This window comes from Triticum aestivum, chromosome 4B, assembly GCF_018294505.1.
Source record: "Triticum aestivum cultivar Chinese Spring chromosome 4B, IWGSC CS RefSeq v2.1, whole genome shotgun sequence".
NCBI classification, from domain to species: domain Eukaryota; kingdom Viridiplantae; phylum Streptophyta; class Magnoliopsida; order Poales; family Poaceae; genus Triticum; species Triticum aestivum.
In genome coordinates this window covers 580,979,831-580,998,061 of record NC_057804.1, presented here as the reverse complement: position 1 = coordinate 580,998,061, position 18,231 = coordinate 580,979,831, and the positions used below count along the sequence as shown (strand labels likewise).

Below are 18,231 nucleotides of genomic sequence, written 5' to 3'. Positions count from 1 at the left end.
ATGCGAGAAATAGGAAATTCCCTGCAGCACCGCCACAACCAGCCTCCTTCCATATTTTCCTTAACCGTCGATGTCGACGACGCACTCGTCTAGTCAACCTACATCCATCACCTGGAGATGAAAAAAATCTGCAACCGGTGTCACCTCCTCTCCCATCCCCATTACCGACGACAAACATGGAGTGACTCGCAGTTCAATTTTGCTAGACAAGGAGGTGCAGTTTACCGTTAGGGCGTGGCGTCCTCCGTCGCCTGAATCCTTCATCGTCAACCACACCTCTACCTCCAGTCCCTACTCCACCATTGCGATGGTGATGACGACGTTGATGGTTCACATCGGCCATGTAAAGCATGCCCTTCTCTCAAATTTCACCATCCCCAACATACTCTTGGCTTAAGGGCACTCTTGGTGGGCAACATCTGCATAGTTCTCTTATCCTCTCTTGCTGAACATGGGACTTGTCCTCTAACCTGACAGTCACCAGTCCGGCACCACAAATCCCCCTCCTCATTAAGGCCTGGACCCGGACAATTCTCGATCCATGTAGATAGTGCCTAGTACTCTAACCTGACAGTGCAGCCAATTGCTGGTTAGTTGAGTATGTACTACCTCCATCCTGGTTTATTGGTCTTTTTCGTATTTTGTGCCCACTTCGTCCACAAATTTAGCTAACAAAATTTTAATGCATGTCATCAAAAATTATATAATTGGATTTGTATTTGAACATATTTTTGATAATATAATTTTTGCTATGTATAAGTTATATTTTATTAGTTGAAATCATGGTCAAAATATGACCCTGAATACTAGGGGGCTAATAAGTTAGGACGGAGGTAGGAGTTATTTACAGAGAAAAGATCATGTTTCTCTTCTTCATGTAAACCCGTTCAATTTTTGCTGCCAAAACTTTAATGCTTAGATATTACTCACAGAAAAAATGACAATTCAAGGCCTACATTGAGGGCATCCAGAACATATGTATTACTTTTTCCCTTCTCCTGTAGTTATTTGCAAATGGACAACATATCTTTATATGTCTGAAAGCTTAGTCATACCTTCTGTTTGTTCTATTTACTTTTAAAGAATAACAGTTTTTACATATTACTAATACTGACAACAAGAATGCTTGGGAATGACTTGAATTTCATAGTATTATAAGTACATATCTTCTTCAACGGGTAAATATATATGATGGCTACAATGGCATGTTAAAGTTACAGTAATTCAGATTATAACATGTTGTGTTCTTACTATTGTTCCTATACAAAGCAAATTTGGAAATAATGTGGAAGTCTTGCATTGGTAGTCTCAGGATGCAAATCGCTAAAATCTTCATGCAATACATGCAACTCGGAAATTGTCAAGGCTTTGCGGTTTTGGTGTTCAAGGCTTCTTCGCAGTTTTGGTGTCAAAATTTCAAGACAATATACAATGATCCTCTTTCAATATAGGAATAACACTTCTTACTCCCATGTTTGCTGAGTGTTGAAATTATTAAATTCTAGTGCATTATTATTTTCAATAATTCCTAGGGAAAATCCCAGGGTCCCATATGGCCCATTCATGCATGACAAGGGGGTGTAAAATTTAGTCCCGCCACTCTAGTGGAGGGTCTAGCAGACCAACTTATAAGTTGCAACATGCTTAATCATACAACCGAAACAGAAAGTGATGCACAATGTGCATTTGCCAACTGACATGTTTCAGGTTCACGTGGTTAAGGTAGAACAACCTGAAGGGGCGGGCGGACCCACATAAGATGAAACTCTTCGATTGCCAGATGACACACAAAAGATGAAACTCTTCGATTGCTGGATATCGCCCCTGAGGTGGTTTATGGATCTAACTTATTTGGGCGTGACATCCCAGATGAAATGGCCTCGCCGTCGGTTACCCCGCTTGCTTTCGCTACACGCGGACCATATCCTTTGGGTCCAACCAAACATAAAGAAGGTCCTAAGGATCGATGGCTACTCATCCATGGACGACAAGGTGGAGTAGGTGGACGCTGATTCGATTTTTAATCATGACTATCTCATGTCTACTCCAGCTGGTTGCCAGGAGGGTGTATTATTTGAGACGCCTCCAGATAATTACATTCACAAGCAACACCCTCCCTACCAGTGTTGACTCCGAATACACTGCAATGTGGCCGGAGATGCGTTAAAAGGTGAGTAGGTGATATTGTGGGCCCAGTACTAAGCAGGATGCTACTAACAAGAAAGATTTATGGGGCACTGAGAAACCGGTTTAGAAGACGAAGGTCAAATTAACAAATCCTCGGGATCTAACCAAAGCAGAGGCTCGTCCTCCTCATCCTCCACTGCGGCTCGTCCATATTCCTCGTGAACCCATCATACCGAGGGATTTTTACGATATCCTCCCGAAAGAAGTGAAGATTCTACATGACAATATTCCCGCTTGGGAGAAGGTGGCTCTTTCGTGTCGAGATGAAGACCATCCATTTTTCATTGTGCAGATGCCATCGTGTGTCCGTGTCTAGACTTCGTGAATGTTTTCCCCATGAAATTTTTTTATCTGGACTACGAAAACATTTCAAAATGTTCAGCTTTTTCAGGCTCAGCCCAACTCCGCCTATGATGTCTCAACATAATCGGTCGTCCCAAGCCCGGTTAATGGAGTAGGGAATTGTGACAAGCTTGGCAAGCCAATGTCAAAACTCAGCCACTCTTATGAAGATGAAACCCAGAAAAACATCATTGGGGCATAACCCTCTTAGCGACGCGCCATATCGAAACCCTGGTGTAGTGTCAAATGGGCAACGGTTGGGCAGTCACCCCCTTAGTGGCGCGTCATATCTTGATCTTGATACGGTGACAAGTGAGTAAGGATCGAGTCGTCACATCCTTAATTAATGGCGCACTACATCGACGCTGGGTGATTAAGGTGGAGGATTGAAAATGCAAAAGGGTAGCACGAATCTTGAAGCAATGTACCATGACCTTCACTGTTCAGGACGTCCAGCTGGGCGTGGCAATGCATTCTGGCGAGCTGTATAAGTACGCCAGGCAAACACCACCGCTGCCCCAATGATGGCTACAATAACTATCTTCATCACCAGTGACAACTTCGACAGCCACTGCCACAGCCGCAGCGACTGCGCCGGAGCCTCCGCGGTCTTCTTCTCTTTCGGAGAAACATCCTCCTTCCTTTCAATCGGAGAAGGAGCCTCCGACGGCGGCGCCTCGGTGGTCTCGAACGTCAGCCGTCCGGCACCAACACTAGTGCAGAACCGGGCAATAGCACCGGTTCGTAAGGCCCTTTAGTGCCGGTTCCATAACCGGCACTAAAGTGTGGGCACTAAAGCCCCCCCCCCCCTTAGTACCGGTTCAGCACGAACCGGTGCTAAAGGGCAACCACGTTGCACGAGCCAGCTCCGGGGGCCTGGAGCCCTTTAGTACCGGTTGGTAAGACCAACCGATACTATAAGGTTTGGGGGGTTTTTAGTTTTATGATTTTTTTTCATTTGATTTTGTGTTTCCATTTTAATTCTTTTTCATTTGCTGGTATTTTACGATACTACACATTGTACACGTTATGCATATATATATATATAGAATTTCTAGTAGAACCAATCATGCATATATATATATCATCAATGTCTCACAAACCACCATATTAATTAATTCACACATACACACATGTATAGCTATATACAATTTCTCCTACATATGCATGTTGCCTTCGGAACCAGTGGCATTAGCCTAATTGGTGCCTTCGGAGCACGATGACAATTGGAAGTGGTTTTCATGGGGGCGGTAGCGGGTAATAGTATTCTCCCTTCGGATTTATGACCTGGTCGAGCAAAAATCCCGCTATTTCCTCTTAAAGTGCTTCTACGCGCTCCGTTTCTAGGAGCTTCTCCCGCACCTCTCTGAACTGTTAAGAAGGAGATCAATATGCATGTGTATTAGTTGTGTGACTAGATATCGATAATGGTGTAAAAATTGTGAATAGTGTTCTCACAAGCGTACTCATTCCTGTCTTTGAGATCTGCTCCTTTCGGACGCCATCATGCGAATGTTCTCGCAAACGCAGAATGCACACAGATCAGTCCCCTGCGCCTGCTTCAAGGCCTTTACGAGAATGGAATTTGATCAGATAATAATTAATCAATCATGATAATTAAAGAGATGGCAGCTAGCTAGCTAGCTAGTACTACTTAATTACTTATCTTGGGTTGAAACCATTTAAGCTTTTTTTTCCATTCGCTTTCCGTGACGCTGATGAACCTTGCCCAAGCCCTGTCCGTCGACAAAGAAAATGAATAAAGGGGTTATTAAATAGTTCATATCATGAAATGACGAACTAAATAGGCCGAGATATATAGTTAATAATGATTGAAATTACCTGTTGACTATCCCAAACAAGATGTTATAGTCAGTATTTTCTTTGAGTAGTGAGTCCAGTATTTCAACTGTTCTGGCGTCAACTTTAATGATACACAAGATCCAGTGAAATCTGCATGCACATACGTTTGCATGTCTTAATTAAGCGGGTATATGTAAGCAAAAACATGTAGCTAGCTAGTAGGCAAAAACAGAGAATTTGTAGTACAAGACAGTGTGACTCACTGGAACTTGTAAGGAAGTAGTATATCTTCATTGTATTTGAGGCGCTTCAAGAACTCTAGCATGTTGTCCTCTACGTCCTTTTGATGATGTGGATTTATTAGTCATGTGTATTCATTAACGGTGTTTGGGTCAATGAACCCAATGCCAAAGCGTCCACCTTTTCTCATTTCATACATCTTCATCCTGCATAATACCACAGAAAAGAATATAGTGAGGATAATTACAGGTAATGATTGATCAAAAGGATCACTACAGCTAGCTTGAGACTTAAATTACAGAAAGAAATCACTTACAGACAATAGCAACTGGCGATAGATTTGTCGAGTGCGTCTTGATTGTATAACTGAAACAGTTCAGAATACTCAACGGACAGAGCTTTCTCATGGAAGTAATGCTCCTCCTTGACATTCACCATGAGGGACAATCGATCTGAAATCTTGGTAATGTTCATGTACCATTGATGCAATTCATACATTCTCGTTGGGAGGTTCTTGACCTTGTCTGGCTCGACCAAAGGTTGGCCCCGGACATATTTCCGTTTTATTTCATCCTCTCTAAGCACAGGCATGGGCTCGATCTCGAGGAGTTGTCCAACAGTGATGTTGAGAACTTCAGCCTGCATTATATGGTCCTTGGTTATTATCACATTGCCCACCTCGGGAACGTAAACTGTTTGCCCACAATAATATTGGGCGTGCGTACTGTCACGTGTTGTTGGTAAGAAGATTTCCTTCTCTTCTTTGGTAAGAGCGTAGCTCGCATGACCCTGATGTATGTCGTCTTCTCCGTGCATACGTTGCTGGTCCTCCCGTGCCTCAGGTGTATCTTTTGTCTTCCCATACACGCCCAAGAAGCCAAGCAGGGTCACGCAAAGATTCTTCATCACATGCATCACGTCGATTGCGGAGCGGACCTCTAGGTCTTTCCAATATGGCAGGTCCCAAAATATACATTTCTTCTTCGACATGGGTACGCGTCCATCAGCGTCCTTCGGAACAGGTTGTCCGCCAGGACCCTTTCCAAATATCACCTTCAAATACTTGACCATATCATGTAGATCAGCACCAGTACGGTGGCGAGGCTTCGTCCGGTGATCCGCCTCACCTTTGAAATGATTGTCTTTCTTTCTTACGGGATGCCTGCTCGGAAGAAATCGACGATGTCCCAGGTACACATTCTTCTTACAACTATTCAAATATATACTGTCGGTATCATCCAAACAGTGCGTGCATCCGCGGTATCCCTTGTTTGTCTGTCCTGAAAGGTTACTGAGAGCAGGTCAATCATTGATGGTCACAAACAGCAACGCCTTTAGGTCAAATTCTTCCCCCATGTGCTCATCCCACGCACGTACACCTGTTTCATTCCACAGTTGTAAGAGTTCTTCAACTAATGGCCTTAGGTACACATCAATGTCGTTGCCGGGTTGCTTAGGGCCTTGGATGAGCACTGGCATCATAATGAACTTCCACTTCATGCACAACCAAGGAGAAAGGTTATACAAACATAGAGTCACAGGCCAGGTGCTATGGTTCCTGCTCTGCTCCCCAAAAGGATTAATGTCATCTGCGCTTAGACCAAACCATACGCTCCTTGCGTCATCCGCAAACTCCTTCCCGTACTTTCTTTCGATTTTTCTCTACTGCGACCCGTCAGCGGGTACACTCAACTTTCCGTCTTTCTTACGGTCTTATCTGTGCCATCGCATCACCTTGGCATGCTCTTTGTTTTGGAACAAACGTTTCAACCTGGTATTATAGGAGAATACCACATCACCTTGGCAGTAATCTTCTTCCTGGGGCGCTCGCTCTCGACATCAACAGGGTCATCGCGGCTGATCTTATAGCGCAATGCACCACATACCGGGCAAGCGTTCAAATCCTCGTACTCACCGCGGTAGAGGATGCAATCATTAGGGCATGCATGTATCTTCTGCACCTCTAACCCTAGAGGGCAGACAGCCTTCTTTGCTTCGTACGTACTCTCGGGCAATTCGTTGTCCTTTGGAAGCATATCCTTTATCATTACCAGCAACTTTCCAAATCCCTTGTCAGATACACCATTCTCTGCCTTCCATTGCAGAAATTCCAGTGTGGTGCCCAGCTTTTTCTTGTCACCTATGCAATTCGGGTACAACATTTTTTTGTGATCCTCTAACATGCGCTACAACTTCTTCTTCTCCAAATCACTTGCGCAGTTTCTCTTTGCATCGGCAATGGCCCGACCTAGATCATCAACGGGCTCATCTGATGCCTCTTCTTCAGCTTCTTCCCGTATTGCCGGCTTAGCTTCTTCCCGCATTACCGGCTCAGCTTCTTCCCCCATTGTTGTATCATCGTATTCAGGGAACCCATGGCCAGGATTGTTGGGGAACGTAGCAGAAATTCAAAATTTTCCTACGCGTCACCAAGATCTATCTATGGAGAAACCAGCAACGAGTAGAAGGAGAGTGCATCTACATACCCTTGTAGATCGCTAAGCGGAAGCGTTCAAGTGAACGGGGTTGATGGAGTCGTACTCGTCGTGATTCAGATCACCGATGATCAAGTGCCGAACGGACGGCACCTCCGCGTTCAACACACGTACAGCCCGGTGACGTCTCCCACGCCTTGATCCAGCAAGGAGAGAGGGAGAGGTTGAGGAAGACTCCATCCAACAGCAGCACAACGGCGTGGTGGTGGTGGAGGAGCGTGGCAATCCTGCAGGGCTTCGCCAAGCACCTACGGGAGAGGAGGAGGTGTCACGGGAGGGAGGGAGGCGCCAAGGGCTCAGGTGTGGATGCCCTCCCTCCCCTCCACTATATATAGGGGCAGGAGAGAGGGGGGAGGCACAGCCTTGCCCCCTCCTCCAAGGAAGGGGTGCGGCTAAGGAGGGGGGAGGAGTCCATCCTCCCCAAGGCACCTCGGAGGTGCCTTCCCCCTTTAGGACTCTCCCCTTTTTCCTTTATCTTGGCGCATGGGCCTCTAGGGGCTGGTGCCCTTGGCCCATGTAGGCCAAGGCGCACCCCCTACAGCCCATGTGGCCCCCCGGGGCAGGTGGCCCCACCCGGTGGGCCCCCGGGACCCTTCTGGTGGTCCCGGTACAATACCGATGACCCCGAAACTTGTCCCGATGGCCGAAACAGGACTTCCTATATATAAATCTTTACCTCCGGACCATTCCGGAACTCCTCGTGACGTCCGGGATCTCATCCGAGACTCCGAACAACATTCGGTAACCACATACAAGCTTCCTTTATAACCCTAGCGTCATCGAACCTTAAGTGTGTAGACCCTACGGGTTCGGGAGACATGCAGACATGACCGAGACGTTCTCCGGTCAATAACCAACAGCGGGATCTAGATACCCATGTTGGCTCCCACATGTTCCACGATGATCTCATCGGATGAACCACGATGTCAAGGACTCAATCGATCCCGTATACAATTCCCTTTGTCTAGCGGTATTTTACTTGCCCGAGATTCGATCGTCGGTATACCGATACCTTGTTCAATCTCGTTACCGGCAAGTCACTTTACTCGTTACGTAACACATCATCCCGTGATCAACTCCTTGGTCACATTGCGCATATGATGATGTCCTACCGAGTGGGCCCAGAGATACCTCTCCGTTTACACGGAGTGACAAATCCCAGTCTCGATCCGCATAAAACAATAGATACTTTCGGAGATACCTGTAGTGCACCTTCATAGTCACCCAGTTACGTTGTGACGTTTGATACACCCAAAGCACTCCTACGGTATCCAGGAGTTACACGATCTCATGGTCAAAGGAAGAGATACTTGACATTGGCAAAGCTCTAGCAAATGAACTACACGATCTTTTGTGCTAGTCTTAGGATTGGGTCTTGTCCATCACATCATTCTCCTAATGATGTGATCCCGTTATCAACGACATCCAATGTCCATAGCCAGGAAACCATGACTATCTGTTGATCACAACGAGCTAGTCAACTAGAGGCTCACTAGGGACATATTGTGGTCTATGTATTCACACGTGTATTACGATTTCCGGATAATACAGTTATAGCATGAATAAAAGACAATTATCATGAACAAGGAAATATAATAATAATACTTTTATTATTGCCTCTAGGGCATATTTCCAACAGTCTCCCACTTGCACTAGAGTCAATAATCTAGTTCACATCGCCATGTGATTAACACTCACCGGTCACATCGCCATGTGACTAATACCCAAGAGTTTACTAGAGTCAGTAGTCTAGTTCACATCACTATGTGATTAACACTCAATGAGTTTTATGTTTGATCATGTTGCTTGTGAGAGAGGTTTTAGTCAACGGGTCTGAACCTTTCAGATTCGTGTGTGCTTTACAAATCTCCATGTCATCTCCTAGATGCAGCTACCACGCTCTATTTGGAGCTATTCCAAACAACTGTTCTACTTGGAGCTATTCTAAATTATTGCTCCATTATATGTATCCGGTCTCTCTACTCAGAGCTATCCGGATAGGTGTCAAGCTTGCATCGTCGTAACCTTTACGACGAACTCTTTTACCACCTCCATAATCGAGAAAATTTCTTAGTCCACTAGTTACTAAGGATAACTTTGACCGCTGTCCTGTGAGCCATTCTTGGATCACTCTTGTACCCCTTGACTGACTCATGGCAAGGCACACTTCAGGTGCGGTACACAGCATAGCATACTGAAGAGCCTACGTCTTAAGCATAGGGGACGACCTTCGTCCTTTCTCTCTATTCTGCCGTGGTCGAGCTTCAAGTCTTAACTTCGTACCTTACAACTCAGGCAAGAACTCCTTCTTTGATTGGTCCATCTTGAACACCTTCAAGATCATGTCAAGGTATGTGCTCATTTGAAAGTATTATTAAGCATTTTGATCTATCCTTATAGATCTTGATGCTCAATGTTCAAGTAGCTTAAACCAGGTTTTCTATTGAAAAACACATTTCAAATAACCCTATATGCTTTCCAGAAATTCTACATCATTTCTGATCAACAATATGTCAACAACATATACTGATCAGAAATTCTATAGTGCTCCCACTCACTTCTTTGGAAATACAAGTTTCTCATAAACTTTGTACAAACCCAAAATCTTTGATCATCATCAAAGCATACATTCCAACTCCGAGATGCTTACTCCAGTCCTTAGAAGGATCGCTGGAGCTAGCATACCTTTTAGCATCCTTAGGATCGACAAAAACTTTCTGATTGTATTACATACAACCTTTCCTCACGAAAACTGGTAAGGAAACTCGTTTTGATATCCATCTGCCAGATTTCATAAATACAGCTAATGCCAACATGAATCCGACGGACTTTAAGCATCGCTACGGATGAGAAAATCTCATCGTAGTCAACTCCTTGAACTTGTGAAAAACTTTTCGCCACAAGTCGAGCTTCATGGACGGTGACATTACCATCCACGTCCATCTTCTTCTTAAAGATCCATTTATCTTAATGGCTTGCCGATCATCGCGCAAGTCCACCAAAGTCCATGGATCCGTTCTCGGATTTTATGGCCTCGAGCCATTTATCGGAATCCGGGCCCACCATCGCTTCTCCATAGCTCGTAGGTTCATTGTTGTCCAGCAACATGACTTCCAAGACAGGATTACGTACCACTCTGAAGTAGTACGCATCCTTGTCATCCCACGAGGTTTGGTAGTGACTTGATCCGAAGTTTCATGATCAATATCATAAGCTTCCACTTCAATTGGTGTAGGTGCCACAGGAACAACTTTCTGTGCCCTGCCACACACTAGTTGAAGAGACGGTTCAATAACCTCATCAAGTCTCCACCATCCTCCCACTCAACTCTTTCGAGAGAAACCTTTCCTTGAGAAATGACCCGATTCTAGAAACAATTCATATTGCTTTCGGATCTGAATTAGGAGGTATACCCAACTGTTTTGGGTGTCCTATGAAGATGCATTTTATCCGCTTTGGGTTCGAGCTTAATCCTGAAACTTTTTCACATAAGCGTCGCAGCCCCAAACCTTTAAGAAACGACAACTTAGGTTTCTCTAAACCATAATTCATACGGTGTCATCTCATCGGAATTACGTGGTGCCCTATTTAAAGTGAATGTGGTTGTCTCTAATGCCTAACCCATGAACGATAGTGGTAATTCGATAAGAGACATCATGGTACGCACCATATCCAATAGGGTGCAACTATGATGTTCGGACACACCATCACACTATGGTGTTCCAGGCGGTATTAATTGCAAAACAATTTCCACAATGTCTTAATTGTGTGCCAAAACTCGTAACTCAGATATTCATCTCTATGATCATATCATAGACATTTTATCCTATTGTCATAATGATCTTCTACTTCACTCTGAAATTATTTGAACCATTCAATAATTCAGACTTGTGTTTCATCAAGTAAATATTCTCAACATCTACTCGAATCATCTGTGAAGTAAGAACATAACGATATTCACTGCATGCCTCAGCACTCATTGGACTGCACACATCAAAATGTGTTGCTTCCAACAAGTTGCTATCTTGTTCCATTTTACTGAAACTGAGGCTTTTCAGTCATCTTGCCTATGTGGTATGATTTGCATATCTCAAGTGATTCAAAATCAAGTGAGTTCAAACGGTCCATTTGCATGGAGTTTCTTCATGCATATATACCAATAGACATGGTTCGCATGCCTCAAACTTTTCAAAAACGAGTGAGTCCAAAGATCCATCAACATGGAGCTTCTTCATGCGTTTTATACCATTATGACTTACATGGCAGTGCCACAAGTAAGTGGTACTATCATTACTATCTTATATCTTTTGGCCTGAAAATGTGTATCACTACGATCGAGATTCAATAAACCATTCAGGTTTAATACTAATCTTGATGGTAGAGGGAGCGTGCGATGTTTGATTATATCAAACTTGGAAACACTTCCAACACATACCGTCAGCTCTCCTTTAGCTAGTCTCCGTTTATTCCGTAGCTTTTATTTCGAGTTACTAACACTTAGCAACCGAACCGGTATCTAATACCCTGGTGCTACTAGGAGTACTAGTAAAGTACACATTAACATAATGTATATCCAATATACTTCTATCGACCTTGCCAGCCTTCTCATCTACCAAGTATCTAGGGTAATGCTGCTCCAGTGGTTGTTCCCCTTATTACAGAAGCACTTAGTATCGGGTTTGGGTTCAACCTTGGGCTTCTTCACTACAGCAGCAGCTGAATTGCCGTTTCATGAAGTATCCCTTCGTGCCCTTGCCCTTCTTGAAACTAGTGGTGTCACCAACCATCAACAATTGATGCTCCTTCTTGATTTCTACTTTCGCGGTGTCAAACATCACGAATATCTCAAGGATCATCATATCTATCCCTGATATGTTATAGTTCATCACGAAGCTCTAGCATCTTGGCGGCAATGACTTTGGAGAAACATCACTATCTCATTTGGAAGATCAACTCCCACTTGATTCAAGTGATTGTTGCACTCAGACAATCTGAGCACAAGCTCAACGATTGAGCTTTTCTCCCTTAGTTTGTAGGCTAAGAAAATTGTCGGAGGTCTTATACCTCTTGACGTGGGCACGAGCCTGAAATCCCAATTTCAGCCCTCGAAACATCTCATATGTTCCACGATGTTTCGAAAACGTCTTTGGTGCCTCTACTTAAACCATTTAACTGAACTATCACGTAGTTATCAAAACGTGTATGTTCGATGTTCGAAACATCCACAAACGACGTTTGGGGTTCAGCACACTGAGCAGTGCATTAAGGACATAAGCGTTCTAGTGTCCGCATAATCGCTACTGTCAACTTTCAACTATATTTTCTCTAGGAACATATCTAAAACAGTAGAACTAAAGCGCGAGCTACGATATAATTTGCAAAAGGTCTTTTGACTATGTTCAGGATAATTAAGTTCATCTCATGAACTCCCACTCAGATAGACATCCCTCTGGTCATCTAAGTGATCACATGATCCGAGTCAACTAGGCCGTGTCCGATCATCACGTGAGACGGACTAGTCATCATCGGTGAACATCTTCATGTTGATCGTATCTACCATACGACTCATGCTCGACCTTTCGGTCTCCGTGTTCCGAGGCCATGTCTGCACATGCTAGGCTCGTCAAGTTAACCCTAAGTGTTTTCGCTGTGTAAAACTGTCTTACACCCGTTGTATGTGAACGTAAGAATCCATCACACCCGATCATCACGTGGTGCTTAGAAGCGACGAACTGTAGCAACGGTGCACAGTTAGGGGAGAACACTTCTTGAAATTTTGTAAGGGATCATCTTATTTACTACCGTCGTCCTAAGCAAACAAGATGCATAAACATGATAAACATCACATGCAATCAAATAGTGACATGATATGGCCAATATCATTTTGCTCCTTTTGATCTTCATCTTCGGGGCTCCATGATCATCATCGTCACCGGCATGACACCATGATCTCCATCATCATGATCTCCATCATCGTGTCTTCATGAAGTTGTCATGCCAACGACTACTTCTACTTCTATGGCTAACGCGTTTAGCAATAAAGTAAAGTAATTTACATGGCGTTGTTCAATGACACGCAGGTCATACAATAAATAAAGACAACTCCTATGGCTCTTGCCGGTTGTCATACTCATCGACATGCAAGTCGTGAATCCTATTACAAGAACATGATCAATCTCATACATCACATATATCATTCATCACATCCTTTTGGCCATATCACATCACATAGCATACCCTGCAAAAACAAGTTAGACGTCCTCTAATTGTTGTTGCATGTTTTACGTGGCTGCTATGGGTTTCTAGCAAGAATGTTTCTTACCTACGCAAAACCACAACGTGATATGCCAATTGCTATTTACCCTTCATAAGGACCCTTTTCATCGAATCCGTTCCGACTAAAGTGGGAGAGACTGGCACCCGCTAGCCACCTTATGCACCAAGTGCATGTCAATCGGTGGAACCTGTCTCACGTAAGAGTACGTGTAAGGTCGGTCCGGGCCGCTTCATCCCACAATACCGTCGAAACAAGATTGGACTAGTAACGGTAAGCATATTTAACAACATCAACGCCCACAACTACTTTGTGTTCTACTCGTGCAAAGAATCTACGCAATAGACCTAGCTCATGATTCCACTGTTGGGGAACGTAGCAGAAATTCAAAATTTTCCTACGCGTCACCAAGATCTATCTATGGAGAAACCAGCAACGAGTAGAAGGAGAGTGCATCTACATACCCTTGTAGATCGCTAAGCGGAAGCGTTCAAGTGAACGGGGTTGATGGAGTCGTACTCGTCGTGATTCAGATCACCGATGATCAAGTGCCGAACGGACGGCACCTCCGCGTTCAACACACGTACAGCCCGGTGACGTCTCCCACGCCTTGATCCAGCAAGGAGAGAGGGAGAGGTTGAGGAAGACTCCATCCAACAGCAGCACAACGGCGTGGTGGTGGTGGAGGAGCGTGGCAATCCTGCAGGGCTTCGCCAAGCACCTACGGGAGAGGAGGAGGTGTCACGGGAGGGAGGGAGGCGCCAAGGGCTCAGGTGTGGATGCCCTCCCTCCCCTCCACTATATATAGGGGCAGGAGAGAGGGGGGAGGCGCAGCCTTGCCCCCTCCTCCAAGGAAGGGGTGCGGCTAAGGAGGGGGGAGGAGTCCATCCTCCCCAAGGCACCTCGGAGGTGCCTTCCCCCTTTAGGACTCTCCCCTTTTTCCTTTATCTTGGCGCATGGGCCTCTAGGGGCTGGTGCCCTTGGCCCATGTAGGCCAAGGCGCACCCCCTACAGCCCATGTGGCCCCCCGGGGCAGGTGGCCCCACCCGGTGGGCCCCCGGGACCCTTCCGGTGGTCCCGGTACAATACCGATGACCCCGAAACTTGTCCCGATGGCCGAAACAGGACTTCCTATATATAAATCTTTACCTCCGGACCATTCCGGAACTCCTCGTGACGTCCGGGATCTCATCCGGGACTCCGAACAACATTCGGTAACCACATACAAGCTTCCTTTATAACCCTAGCGTCATCGAACCTTAAGTGTGTAGACCCTACGGGTTCGGGAGACATGCAGACATGACCAAGACGTTCTCCGGTCAATAACCAACAGCGGGATCTGGATACCCATGTTGGCTCCCACATGTTCCACGATGATCTCATCGGATGAACCACGATGTCAAGGACTCAATCGATCCCGTATACAATTCCCTTTGTCTAGCGGTATTTTACTTGCCCGAGATTCGATCGTCGGTATCCAATACCTTGTTCAATCTCGTTACCGGCAAGTCACTTTACTCGTTCCGTAACACATCATCCCGTGATCAACTCCTTGGTCACATTGCGCATATGATGATGTCCTACCGAGTGGGCCCAGAGATACCTCTCCGTTTACACGGAGTGACAAATCCCAGTCTCGATCCGCATAAAACAATAGATACTTTCGGAGATACCTGTAGTGCACCTTCATAGTCACCCAGTTACGTTGTGACGTTTGATACACCCAAAGCACTCCTACGGTATCCAGGAGTTACACGATCTCATGGTCAAAGGAAGAGATACTTGACATTGGCAAAGCTCTAGCAAATGAACTACACGATCTTTTGTGCTAGTCTTAGGATTGGGTCTTGTCCATCACATCATTCTCCTAATGATGTGATCCCGTTATCAACGACATCCAATGTCCATAGCCAGGAAACCATGACTATCTGTTGATCACAACGAGCTAGTCAACTAGAGGCTCACTAGGGACATATTGTGGTCTATGTATTCACACGTGTATTACGATTTCCGGATAATACAGTTATAGCATGAATAAAAGACAATTATCATGAACAAGGAAATATAATAATAATACTTTTATTATTGCCTCTAGGGCATATTTCCAACAAGGATAGCTGTCATCGCCCTCTTCTTCTTCATTGTCTTCCATCATAACCCCTCTTTCTCTGTGCTTGGTCCAAACATTATAGTGGGGCATGAAACCGGACTCAAACAGGTGGACGTGAATGGTTCTTGACGTAGAGTAATTGCGACCATTCTTATAGCCGGCACATGGACAAGGCATAAAACCATCCGCCCGCTTGTTTGCCTCAGCCACAAGCAGAAAAGTATGCACGCCCTCAACGAACTGGGGAGAGCATCAGTCATCGTACATCCATTGCCGGCTCATCTTCATACATAAAGTTCATACAACACTTAAATGCAACAAACAAATAACTCTCTAGATAAAGCATTTAAATGCAACAACAAATGTGATAAAGATCACAACTAAGGTAACAATTGATCCAACAGCATAATGATACCAAGCCTCACTATCGATGGCATATTTTCTAATCTTTCTAATCTTCAAGCGCATTTTCTCCATCTTGATCTTGTGATCATCGACGACATCGGCAACATGCAACTCCAATTCCATCTTCTCCCCCTCAATTCTTTTCAATTTTTCTTTCAAGTACTCGTTTTCTCTTTCAACTAAATTTAACCTCTCGACAATAGGGTCGGTTGGAATTTCTGGTTCACATACCTCCTAGATAAAAATATCTATGTCAACTTGATGGGCATAATTTGTCATAAACACGAAATGCAACAAATAGTTTTAAAAGAGAATATACCACATCCGAATCATAACAAGGACGAGGGCCGACGGGGACGGATATCAAAACCATGGCACTATGTATAACAAACAACGTACGGGTAAGATAATTATTATACGAGTAACTATATATCCAAATCACACAAACATCAATTTTTTATATAAAATTTCATGAACAAGAGGCTCACCACAAGGTGGTGCCGGCGAGGGGACGGTGCGGGCGATCGACGGTGGTTACGACGGAGATTTAGAAGGCACTAAGTAAACCACACCTACATATGCAAACTAAGTGTTATTTTGACCTCAAATTGCATATAAATCAAATACTACCACATATAATTCCTCCCAAATTACTAAAACCCACAATTAATCACTATATAAACCAATGCAAGAGCTAATCTAGCAATGAGAGATGAAAGGACAAAGTTGCTAACCTTGGTGATCATTTGAATGGATGGGGGCCTGCAAATCTTGACAAATTTGGGGCAAATTTTGTGATGAACTCGAGAGGAAGAAGGGAAGAACAGAGGAGAGGGAGAGGGGAAAGGGTGAAGAACAGAGTGCGGGTGGACGAAGGGTTTATATAGGATGACCTTTAGTACCAGTTCGTGCCACGAACCGGTACTAAAGGTGCTGGAAGGGCCCCACTCTGACAACATCCTGTCACCACTTTCTTTAGTGCCGGTTCGTGGCACGAACCAGTGCTAAAGGTTTGCCACGAATCGGTACTAAAGAGATCCTCCCGCCTAGCCGTTGGAACCAGCACTAATGGACACATTAGTGTCGGTTCTGTTACAAACCGGGACTAATGTGTCTCACATTTGACCCTTTTTTTACTAGTGCAATGTCGTAGATCATGTTCCTGCCCGTCTGCAGCAGGCTTCCCAGGACCGATCCGCCCCTCGACGGCAGTATGGTCAGGCACACTAGCCCTCCCGCGGCGCCATCCTTGAAGAAGTAGTTCTCCGGCCTGAGCTCCATCGCCGTTTCCACGCCGTCAAACACCAACGTCAGCCTTGGGACCTTCACATTAACAAAGGACGCCGACAAGTAGCACAGGTGCTCGAGGTCCTGGCTGTCGAATGGGCTCACCCCCTGCGAATGGATCCTGGTCACCAGTGCCCGCCTCACCATGCTGTAAGCGGCCTCCTCGAGGTACGTCAGGGGCACCGTCGTGCTCAGGAACACCCCGCCAGAGCCGTCCGCGGTCCGCCTGGAGCTCGAACGCTCCCGCCGGGATGCTGCTCAGGGCCTTGCCGTCGACCTGGATGCCGGTGAGCCTGATGTAGTACATGTCGGTGTACATGGTGCTTCTGAGTAGCGGCGTGGAGCGGCTGCCACTGGTCCGCGGCACGGCGTCGTCGCCCAGACGGATGACGGTCTCGGAGCTGTCGGAGTCGTCGGTCGCGAGGAAGTAGGAGAACCTTGAGAGGTTGAGCTGCGACACGAGGGAGAGGGGCCCTCTGCCAAAGCCGATGACGCTGGACGCACCGGCAAGGGAGAGGTCGACCATGCTCACGGCGCTGCAGCCCAGCACCATGCCGAGTACAGACGTGTTCCCGAAGGTGAAGGTGTCGGTGACCAGGTAGCCGGACGTGTAGGCGGTGGCGTCGCTGCCGTACGTGGCAACGTGATGGGCGAATAAGCCACGGCGACGAGCCGGGCACGTCAAGTGCGGGTATGGGCGCGCGCTGGACTTGCCGGGAGCGTCGGGTCTGAGGAGTAGGGCGTGTGTGTGTGCGTGCGTTGGGTGCACGAGCGTGTCCGTGCACCAGGGTAGCGTGTTGGGTCTGTTGGCGTGCCATTGGTGGCCTAATCGGGCGCGAGCCGTTGGGGCTGGCCGTGTGACGCGGGCGTCGGGGCTCATTGTGGGCGCGGTCAAAGCACGGAGAGCGCGGGCGAAATCAGGGGCGAGTGGAGGCGTGGGTGTGTGCCCAGTGCGTCGACTCGGGGTATAAAGCCGCGGGTGATCGTTGTAACAGATGACTTGGTCGAGTTCGTGCTCGAGGAAACAAGGGGGCGTTCGAGCACCAGAAAAACTACCATGTCCACCACTTGTCTGATCTTCTTCCTCC

At 46.0% G+C, this 18,231-nt stretch overlaps 1 pseudogene; it reads right to left on the bottom strand.

Moving 5' to 3' along the window:
- Positions 1-2,965: 2,965 nt before the first annotated feature.
- Positions 2,966-18,023, bottom strand: LOC123090239 (aspartic proteinase nepenthesin-1-like; annotated as a pseudogene).
- Between the last annotated feature and the right edge of the window lie 208 nt (positions 18,024-18,231).